The following is an 11,614-nucleotide window of genomic DNA, read 5'->3' on the forward strand; positions in this document are numbered from 1 at the left end:
TTGTTACTTAACCTTCTAATTTCTGTATAAGTCTAATTACATGAAACAGCAGTTGGTGTTTTGATTTTTTACTTTGCTTTTCTGTTTGGAGTGTCATTGCAACTACTGTATTGTAAAGGATGGAAAATAATTGCATATGTTTAAAAAATATGAAACTTTATAAAGTAAAAAATAAATAAATAAAATTTTTAAATTAAAAAAAAAAAAGGGAGCTGTTTCCCGTGGGCCTGCGTCATCATTCCTAGACCTGGCATTTCAGGGGCCAGCCGAGCAGCGGGTCAAGAACGATTTTCAGGAGCCCGACGGCTCTGTCCTTCCTGGGAGAACCGGCCTGTCCCTCCACCCTGCTGTGGCCGTGGCCCCAACCAGGGGGCGCAGGGCTGTCACGGGGATGGATGAGCTAATGTTGGTAAGGGCTTCAGGACACAATGAGAGCTAGGTTCGGTGTCTGTGAACTGAACACCTAATTTTAACATTCCCAAAAGGTAAAAATAAAGGGACACGAGCTGCACACTTCAAATTCATTCTCAGAGAGTGTTCCGAGGAGCCCCTGCATGCTCTTTCCTTTAAAAGTTATTTTTAAGTTTAGTTATTTTTGAAAGAGAGAAAGAGAAGGGGCTTGAGTGGGGGAGGGGCGGAGAGAGACACACAGAATCGGAAGCAGGCTCCAGGCTCCGAGCTGTCAGCACAGAGCCCGACGCGGGGCTCGAACCCACGAACTGTGAAATCCTGACCTGAGCTGAAGTCGGAGGCTTACCCGATTGAGCCCCCAGGCGCCCCTCTAGTCTTTCCTTTGTTAATGGTTTCAGAAGCACAGGGGCCTTCGAACTGTATGCTGCCTGTCCTCTCGCGCCCTGCAGGGGCTCCTGCCTTCTCCCAGCCTTTGCACTGAGAAATCAGGGAAGACGTGCACCCCGAGAATGACCGGTCCATGGGAGGGTTCAAAGGTCTCCATTTGTGTTGGGGGCCATGGAGTGACCAAGCAATGGTCATCGGAGGAAGGGGTCCGTGATGTGTCTCAGTGGCCATGCCCAAGTTTTCTCTATACCCCTGCCTCTGACTCATCCGTGTGTGTTTCAGACAAGAAATAATAATTTCCCAACTGCCACCTGGGGGCGAATAGTTGTGGGTTGTTTTCTTCCGTTCCACGTGAAGGATAACAGGATGGTCATGTTTCAGTGGGTGTTGGTTTCTATGAAAAGCTGCAGCAGTGGGGCGCCTGGGCGGCTCAGTCAGTTAAGCGTCTGACTTCGGCTCAGGTCATGATCCCGCAGTTCGTGGGTTCGAGCCCTGCATCAGGCTCTGGGCTGACAGCAGCTCAGAGCCTGGAGCCTGCTTCAGATTCTGTGTCTCCCTCTCTCTCTGACCCTCCCCTGCTCATGCTGTCACCCTCTCTCTCAAAAATAAATAAAAAACATTAAAAAAAAAAAGCTGCAACAGAAAACATGTGTAAAAGTAACCGCAGGGTGCCCAGCGGAGGCAGCTCTGAGGGCGATGTTTGGGTCTGTGCACCACTGCCCTTCCGGTCACCGTCCCCTCCGGGGCCGGCGTCGAAGCAGGCGCAGGGGTGCCCCAGCCAGCAAACCGCTCGCGGTCTCAGACGCCTCGCGAGACATTTGTCTTCACGCTCGGCGTTGCTCTTGGGCTCCCCGCTACGTCACCCACCCCCTGTGTTTGCAAAAATGGCATTTCTGGAAGTGCTTAGCTCCCAGCTCTCACGGTTTCTGCTATGAGCCAGTGCTCTGATGAAGTATTCAAAAGAGAGAGAATTAAATGATCCCAGTATCGGCATTCAAATCTCCTGGTTTATCAATTTGTTCAACCCTGCAAAAATGTACTAAACTCATGGCGCTGGGACCTAAGGAGTGTGAAGATGGGTAAGGTCTCTGCCCTGAGGTTTCACCAGACAGGCTGCGTATGGCGGGCTGAAAAGTGGCCGGTGAAGATGCCCGTATTCTGTTCCCCAGAACTGGTGGCTACGTGACTTTGCCAATGGGGCTAAGTTAAGGGTCTTGAGATCGGGAGTTATTCTGGGTTGGGGGAGCCTGATGTAACTGTGGGGGTCCTTATAAGTGAAAAACAAATGTGGGGCAGCCAATGTCAGAGTGAGGAGAGACCTGGGGACCCCGTGGACATGGAGGAAATTGACCAGGGCCCTTGGAAACAGCAAAGGGCAGGGAACAGATTTTCCCGAGAGACTCCAGAAGGAAGGTAGCCTTCCTGACACGTTGATGCCAGCCCAGGGAGAACCATTTCCGACAGCTGACCTCCAGGCCCTAAGTCCGGAAGTTCATGTTGTGTTAAGCCACTACGTTCGCGGAGATTTGTTACAGCGACTACAGGAAACTCAATCACTGGCAGTGACGATAGAGTGTGACAGGTGAGCAGATGTGCATCTATCTCACAGTGAGGTAGCGGCTTGATGGAGACTCCTGGGGAGGTCTCCTGGACAGAGCAAAGGCTGAGGGAATGTTCGCCAGGCAGACAGCTGGCGGGGTACGTGCACGGGAAGCCGCCCTCACGCCCTGGTCCACGGACGTATCCATTCCCAAGGGTTCCTGAGTCCCTCAGTAGTTCATTCCCCTCCACTACCCCCCATTCCAGCAACCACTGTCCTACTTGCTGTCACTTGGACTAGTCTGAATTCTCTAGAATTTATATAAACAGAACAGTATAATACGTATTTTTTTTTCCCGCCTTCTTCCACTCAGGCGATGATTTGGAGACTCATTCACGTTGCTGCACAAGTCAATAGTCCATCCCCCTCTCTGGCTGGATAGCACCGCATTGCATCAATCTACCCGCATGTCTCCGTCCACCTGTTAATGGGCAGTGGGTGTTTTCCAGTCGTCAGTGATGACAAATAAAGCTAGTGTGAACACCTGTGCACAAGTCCTTCTGTGGACATTATTTTTTCTTTCGAGTAGGCACCTACAAACACATGCCAGGTGTAGGTGTAACTTTTTAAGCTATATGTGATTTTTAAAATATCTACTCATTTGACAATATGCTGTGAGCATCTCTCTGGGTCAATAGCTAACATACCTCACCATTTGGATGCTACCAGAAACATCGTTGCAAGTACATATTTGCATATTCTCTGATTATCTCCTTGGGATGTTTTCCTTGAGGTGGTATTACCACAAGAAACATGATCTACTTTTAATTAAAAACATTTTTTAATGTATTTTATTTTATTTTTGAGAGACAGAGAGAGACAGCGTGAGCAGGGGAGGGTGAGAGAGAGAGGGAGATACAGAATCCGAAGCAGGCTCCAGGCTCTGAGCTGTCAGCACAGAGCTCGACTCGGGGCTTGAACCCACGAACCATGAGGTCATGAGCTGAGCCGAAGCCGGACGCCCAACCGACTGAGCTGCTCAGGCGCCCAAGAGGGGCTCTGTTTTTAAAGGCTGTGTTTAAAGGATCATCTTATATTGAGTAGAAGTCTCCTGTCCTGTACATTCCACGAACTGGCCCCATTTGTGCTTTCTGAGGCCTCTTTCGGATCAGAAGCTCCACTGTCCCCACCATCATTATCATGACTAACGCGTGTTGAACGCCTCACCTTATTAACACCTTTGATCCCCACGTGCGGATGAATGCTGTCATTGCGCCCAGTGTGCCGACTCGGGCACTGAGAGGCAGAGGGTACGTGGCCAAGGTCCCACAGCCGGCCAGACGCAGGGCAGGATTCCCACCCCGGAAGTCGGCCCAGAGCATCATGGACCTAGCCCGGATCCACAGGACGGCCGCCAGGATGTTCGCAGAGAGCCCCTTGTCCCTCCAGCCTTCACAGCTGCCTCAGCGAGATGGTTTCCAGACACCCAGCCACTGCCTGCAGTTCGGTTTATCAAAAGTTAGGTGAAGGGAGCTTGGGTGGCTCAGTGGTTAAGGGTCCGACTCTTGGGTTTGGCTCTGGTCATGATCTTGAGGTTCATGAGATTGAGCCCCCTGCTGGGCTCTGTCCTGAGAGCATGAGCCTGCTTGGGAGTCTCTCCATCTCCTTCTCTCTCTTCCTTTCCCCTGCTCATGCTCGCTCTCTCTCAAAAATAAACATTAAAACAAAAGGTAGGTGGAAATCTCAAACTTAAAAAAAATTTTTTTTTTAAATTTTTGTGAGACAGAGAGACAACGCGAGCAGGGGAGGATCAGAGAGAGAGGGAGATACAGAATCAGAAGCAGGCTCCAGGTTCTGAGCTGTCAGCACAGAGCCCGACACAGGGCTCAAACCCACAAACTGTGAGATCATGACCTGAGCTGAAGTTGATGTGTAACCAACTGAGCCCTCCAGGCACCCCAAAATCTCAAACTTTACATGCGGTCTGAGGAGGCAGGAGCACAGCATTTTCACCTCCTTCGTCTCACACTGTGTCTTGGATGAGATGACCAGAGGATTTTCAGCAGCCAGGCCCCTGCGTTGGCTTCTGCGGACAATGGAAACCGTGAGGCAGACACAGCACGGAAAACGAAGACCACGCGATGAAGGAGGGTGCGGACATTTTGTGGGAAGAGCTACCCGGACCTTGGGAACTGAAGGAGCAGCGGCCATCAAGGAGAAGAGTGACTCACAGATGACGCCTCGGAGGCTGAAGCCGGTGTGGGCGCGAGACCCGGGCAGGGCCAGGCGGCCGGATTGGGGCCCGAGAAGGCGGAGGCTGCTGACAACTCTTCTGGAGCTGCTGGAGGCACCTCCGTGTCGCTTCGTGGGCCAATAGTTCAACCTCTATCTGGCCAGACGGCACCCCTCCATCCAAACACAGTTGAGGTGGAAAAGGGAATGAGAGAGGCAGATGCGGACCATTAACACGGACGGAAAGGTTCAAGATCGGCTGTCAGAGGGCTGGACAGAGCAGCGGATTGATGCAGGAGGTGGCGGCCGGGCGGGGTGGGGAGGGTTGGTGGCTTCAGTTGATGTCGAAACCCAAGGGTTTAACGTTGAATTCCTTTTTTAAAAAAGATTTTATTTTTAGGTAATCTCTTCACCCAACATGGAGCTTGAACATACAACTCCGAGACCAAGAGTCACACGCTCCTCTGATGGGCCCCGCCTGGCGCGTCTGAATGCCTTTCATGTGCTGGTGTCTTAGGCCGTTCCCCAGCCTCTTAGCATACTTCCGCCTGAGCCGGGGCCAGAATGCTTAACGTCTTCCCCAGACGCATGTTAGGCTTTGGAAATTGAGTCCCGCTGTCTCTGCGGCAGGTCGTTTTTGCCCTCTGAGCTTTGCTGGAAGTCAACGCCACCAAATGCCAACCGGCTGACTTCATTTTTATTTATTTCTTTATTTTTATGCATCTCAAAAATGATGAAATAATGTAAATAGTGTTCTTCAATCATTATTTTTCTGTCCTTGACGGAATGTATTAAATAAGCAAACCCCACCAACAAGGAAAACAAGTACTACAATGTAAAAACATTAAAAAAAAAGACAACCCTCTCACATGCATAAATGAAAGATTGCACACAAAGAACTCACATCTTTTCAAGCTTCAATAGTAAATATTCTGTTACTATATATTAAATACTGCATGGTTTGCCCAAGCTAAGATGAAACCACATCATGAATCAATAAGCATTTTGCACTTTCTTTCATTATCTACTCAAAGTCATGCCTACTGCACCTCTAAACATTTCATTAAATCCAATGATACAGCAAACACTCCCAAAATAAACTTAGATTGTATTGCAGTTTCACTTAACAGTATATAAAATGCTGTGTTGTGACGGGTATCAACTATCCATTAGATATTGAATCAATTTTTCTTAAGCACTACTAACTGCTTGCTTTTCTTGAAGCTAGATCATTCTGTAAGTTTCCTGTTAGACCTATGAGTGACTTCATTTTTAAAGAACGATCACTCATGAGTATCCCAATTCACTTCTAATCTGTTTTCACATTTTCAGTATTTTTAAAAAATAATGCATCCGTTGCTGCAGATAAGGACGTACACGTGATCTGTGTGTGATCATATTCGTTGTTGGAAAGAATTCATCCATCTGCTTCTTTGTCTCTGCCCTCGCCTGCAGGTCACACGAATGTGCCCGAGCCCGAAGGTAACGTCAGAGGTTCATCGGATCCCAGCACCCCGCTACGCGGGGGAGACGCTCACTGAGGGGTGCTTTCTGAGGGCGAGGCCCCAGTGGAAAAGTCCGTTTTCCGTAACGGAGCCCCTTAAGAACTGGGACAAATGGCCCAATGATTTGTGTCATGCTGACAAATCCTAGCACATGCTACTTGGCAGTAAAGACCGGAGACAAACTAGAGAGACAGGAAGACAGGCTGACAGCCTGCAGGAATGGCCAAGTTGGAACTTATTTTTGCCATTTTTTCCTGACAATTAAAAAAAGTCACAAAAGAGTCAGTGTGTAACGTAAGGGCTGCATGGACCTAAGAGCTGAAGCCAGAGGCAGAGCAGCACCGAAGGGCAGGAGACCTTCTGTTTCAGGGTTAACGCCACCACTTCCCTGGTTATCTGGCAACTGCTAACGGCTCCTTTATGAGCCATCAGTCTCTCTGTCACCTGGCCGGACCTGCTGCCCTCAGCTCGCCAGGAAGCCCTGACTTTTCATGAGAACACGTAACTCTGTGATGGCCACTGATGGCTCTGTATCTTTAGGAAAGTGACCACCACCGCGTCTCTTTCTTGGAAAGTAGAATGGTCAACTGTGTTAGAACTGTGTTCACGGTGGGACCAGCCCACTGCGGCGGCAGATTAGTTTCCTTAAAGTTCTTACCCACGTGTTAGTTTCAGGGGGCCTGGGAGTCCTGGAGGTGGTGTGTGCGTTTGCTAATGGAAAGAAATGAAAACTGGTGAAGTAGTTTTAGCTACTGGTTAAGTTTTCTTAAGTTTTCTACTGGTTAAGTTATCTACTGGTTCTTGTCTTACCTATTTCATTCCAGTGTAGTTAACATACATCGTTATGTTAGTTTCAAAAGTGTACAGGGGCGCCTGGGTGGCTCAGTTGGTTAAGCGCCAGACTTCAGCTCAGGTCATGATCTCACGGTTCGTGGGTTCGAGCCCTGCGTCGGGCTCTGTGCTGATAGCTCAGAGCCTGGAGTCTGCTTTAGATTCTTTGTCTCCCCCTCTCTCTGCCACTCCCCCACTCACACTCTGTCTCTCTGTCTCTTTCTCTCAAACATAGACATTAAAAATAAAGAAAAAGGGGGCACCTGGGTGGCTCAGTCGGTTAAGCACCAGACTTCAGCTCAGGTCCTAATCTCATGGTTCGTGGGTTTGGGCCCCATGTCGGGCTCTGTGCTGACAGCTCAGAGCCTGGAGCCTGCTTTGGATTCTGTGTCTCCTTCTCTCTCTGACCCTCCCCTGCTCACACTGTCTCTCTCTGTCTCTCAAAAATAAATAAAAAGCATTAAAAAATAATTTAATTTTTTAAAAAATAAAGAAAAAGAAAAAGGGAGACAGAGGATCTGAAGTAGGCTCTGTGCTAACAACAGTGAGCCCAAAGTGGGGCTCAAACTCACAAACTGTGAGATCAGAACTGAGCTGAAGTCAGACACTCAACTGACTGAGCCACCCAAGTGCCCCTATTTTTAATTTTCTGAGGAACCTCCATACTGTCTTCCACAGTGGCTGCACCAGTTTGCATTTCCACCAACAGTGTGCAAGGGTTCCTTTTTTTCTCCACATCCTCACCAACACTTGTTTCTTTTGTGTTTTTTATTTTAGCCATTTTGACAGGCATGAAGTGATATCTATTGTGGTTTTGATTTGCATTTCCCTGATGATGAATGTGGTTATAGAGTTTTTAACTACTTCTGAACCTAGTAAAACTTGAGTCTGACAGCAGCATTCATTCTGACCCTGAGTCATTATATGTAGAACGACAACTCAGCTTTCGTGAGATTTCCTTCTTAGAGATTATAGAAGTGATCGCAGTCATTATTTTAGATGCTCTCCTAGAGACGTCCAAGAGGACAAAGAAATAAGGACCGGATAAAGAGCTGGAGAGAATCTACAGAAAGGGGAATCTCTAGGCACATGCTCAGAGGGTGAGTCTGTATGAATTGAAAACTAACCCAAGTTACAGTTACTAAAGCTGTGTAACAAACAGCCCAGAAATGTCGTGGTGTAAGACAGTAATTTTAATATGATTGAGGATTCTGTGGGTCAGGAATTCAGATGGGGCTGATTTGTGTCTGCCACCAAGCCTGGGCCTTTACTCAGGAGATTCCACGGCTGGGAGTAACATGCTATCTGGGAGCTGGGCTCATCTGGAGGCTTCTTTGCTCACATGTCTGGCGATTGATGCTGGCAGTCGGTGGAGACCCAGCTGGGCCGTCAGCCAGAACACCGCACGTGGCCTCCCATGTGCCCCGAGATGCCTTATAACGTGGTGACTCCAGGGTGGCCAACTCCCGGCATAGTGACTCACGTCTCACAGAGTGTTCTGATGATCAATTAAGAGGCTGCGTCACCTTTTACACCTTTTACGACCTGGCCTCAGAAACCACACAGTACCGTTCCTTGTGTTATATTTGTCACAGGGTGCATGAGGCTTTTAAAACCGTCCACAAATTCTTGGATTCTCCTTTCCGAGGGTGGATCCGAGTTCTCCCACCCTATGCTTAGTGACACACATGTCAGGAATAGAATATGGCAGACATGATGGGATGCGACCTCCAAGACGAGGTGATAAGAATCTCCGCAGCTCCTCCCACCCCCCCACCCCCCATTCTGGAAGGCGGCTGCCATGTCAATGATGCTTAGACAGTGCTAGGGAGAGGTCCACGTGGGGAGGAACTGACCAGCTTTCTTGGACGTGGATTGTCTTGGTACGTTTGGGTTCCTAAAATAAAAATACCATACAGTGGGTGGCTTACACAAATAACATTTATTTGTCACAGTTCTGAAGGCTAGGAAGTCTGAGGTCAAGGTGTTGACAGATTTGGTGTCGGCTGAACACGTACTGTTTCTTCATGGACGGCCATCTTCTCGCTGTGTCCTCACCTGGCAGGAGGACAAGAGAGGTCCCTTGATTTGTCTCCAATCCCATTCACGGGGGCTTCACCCTCACAACCTAATCACCTCCAGGCTCTACCTCCAAGTACCATCACTTTGGGGATTAGATTTCAACATATGAATTTTGGGAGGACACATTCAGCCTAGATAGTACAGATCAAGCCTTCATCTGACATCGTGACCATAACCTGAGATCCTGAGCCAGAACTACCCACTTAGGCCATTCCCAGAATCCTGAGGGTCAGAGACTGAGCTATAAATGTCTGCAGTTGTCAGCTGCTGAGTGTTAGGCTAACTGTCATAGACTCTAAGTCTACAGGTCTCTCTTGGCCAGCGAGAGAGCGGACGCAGGATGAAAACAGGAGAGAGATGGCTAATGTCTGGGAAAAGACAAGAGCTCCATTTAAGGGTCCCTGCCCGGTATTTATTAAGATCAGAAGGTTTACAAACATGATGGGTGTGCACAAAGAGACAAAGAAGCTGGGAACATCACCTCATGGGCGTAAGGGAAGGGGGTTTGGAGATACACAGTGTTTGGGGTTTGGGTCAATATAAAAATCCTGGCACTGGGCAGATGGGCAGATGGGTGTTAACGGCAGAAAGGAGGCGCCGTGTCTGTTTCTCTGAGCCAGCCTAGGGGAGAAGACAGGGCAAAACACTTCAAGGTCAACTTCAAGGTTAACAAGGCACCTTTCCTTTCGTAAATTAGCTGAGGACTGGGCAGTATCACGGCAGCAGCAGCGCAGTGTGGTGGCCCACAGCCCTAATGACCTGCTAACCTATTTTGGTCCTTCCTGTGAAAGCAGCTTCCTGTTATAATACTAAATTGAGGGGCGCTTTGCCCTGAATGCCTAATCTTGCTGGCCTCATATACCTTTATATTGGGAGTCTTTGGGCCTGTTCCTATTTTGGGACCTTTGCCCCTCCCTCTCTGTCCTGGGGGCTCTTCACCCCGTCTATCCTGGGGTGCCTTTGCACCTCCCTATTCTTGGAGTGCCTGTCTCTTTTGCCCAAACTTGGGTGTGGACATTCTATGGCTTAGTATTTCTTTGCACCTTGTTAATCCATTGGTACAAGCCGGGGGGCCCCCTAAGCTCATTCCGCACAGGTAACGTGATACTCAGCCATAGAGGATTAACACACAGGACGAGGCCACATTTGAGGAAGGCCACATAGTCCACTTATCAATGGGAAAAGTGTAACAGAATTTGTGGACACATTTTAAAACTGTCCTAATCCATAAGGGAACAATAAAGAATTATTTTGTTCCCCACGATCTCCACAAAAAAAGTAAATGCTCTGTGGGGGCATTACAGCAAAGCCTGCTTTCATTATTTTATTTTATTTGTTTTATTTGATATTTTATTTTATTTTTAGAGAGCGAGCCCAGGGGAGGGGGCACAGAGAGAGGAAGAGAGAGAATCCCAAACAGGCTCCCCATTCAGTGCAGAGCCTGACACGGGGCTCAGTCCCACACCCGTGAGATCATGACCTGAGCTGAAGTCAGGAGTCAGAGCCTTAACGAGCCACCCAGGTGCCCCTCATTATTTGTTCTTCTTCATGTGAAAACAGTAGCAGGTGTGAAGAATCATGGGTCTCTACTTGGTCATAGGAAAGAGGATTCTTGATGAAACTGGACCCCATTTACTTTATTAATAATATGATTTCTTTTCCCAGAGTTTCTCTCAAATAGTTACTTGAACATATTATGCTTGATCTCATCTTTGACCATGCCGTTCCCACGCTGGCCCCTACCCTCCTCTCCAATTTCCCCTTAGTAGGAAACTAGCTCCTATTCGTCCTGTATGTGCCAGGCCAGGAACCCACCATATCTAAAAATATACCCAAGGAACAAAGGCTACAGACCAGCTGCTGCCGGGGACTCCCGGGAGCACTCCTCTGACTGTGCTCACGACCCTGCATCCTGAAGATCTGGTTGTGTGTCCGTCCTCCCCCCCAGGAGTGCTGTGGGGCTTGCATCTCATTCTGCACGTGGGTACCAGCGTCCAGCAGGTCCGGAGCGCTGCCTGTCAGTCAGCAGTGGTAATGGTGGTGATGTCCATGCTTACAGGGCAGCAGTAAGACCTGACACCACGTACCGTGCCAAGCACATTTTCACACCATCTCTCTTAGTCCTGGCAGGGAAAAGGATGACTACAATTCCTCTCTGGGAAATGAGCAGGCTGTGGCACAGAGAGATTAAGAAATTGTCTGTGTTGCCCAGCTGGTGAGCGGGACCACCCACCCATTCCCAAGAGGCATCGGACCTCAGAGTCTGCGCTTCTGCTGTGATTCAATATTGAATTCTACATTCTCAATCCAGACAAAAGTAACTCCAACAGGATTCTTAGAAAGAAGTAACGTTTAAATACATAATGTCTCTTAGGTTAGATATAATGATATTTTATTAATAGGCGCCGTATTGTTAGGTGGGAAAGATGAGGATGAGAGAGAATAGGCATAACAGTCACTTTCATAACAAATTTAGCACATTTTAAATAAAAGGTGTGCACAAAAATGGTGACATAGGTAAAGTTGGGGGACATTCTTTGATTGCACTGTAAGACCTACTTATGCTGATGGGGCGCCTGGGTGGCTCAGTCGATTAAGCGTCCGCCTTCGGCTCAGGTCATGATCT

General features: G+C 48.5%; 1 long non-coding RNA gene across 1 annotated transcript in view; it reads right to left on the reverse strand.

The window, feature by feature from the left end:
* Nucleotides 1-8,860: 8,860 nt before the first annotated feature.
* Nucleotides 8,861-11,614, reverse strand: part of LOC115300243 — a 9,810-nt gene continuing 7,056 nt past the window's right edge. Inside the window, exon 3 of the long non-coding RNA XR_003912564.1 lies at nt 8,861-8,964. This is a non-coding gene — a long non-coding RNA (uncharacterized LOC115300243). The remainder of the gene's footprint in view (nt 8,965-11,614) is intronic.

The sequence above is a fragment of the Suricata suricatta genome, chromosome 8, assembly GCF_006229205.1.
Source record: "Suricata suricatta isolate VVHF042 chromosome 8, meerkat_22Aug2017_6uvM2_HiC, whole genome shotgun sequence".
NCBI classification, from domain to species: domain Eukaryota; kingdom Metazoa; phylum Chordata; class Mammalia; order Carnivora; family Herpestidae; genus Suricata; species Suricata suricatta.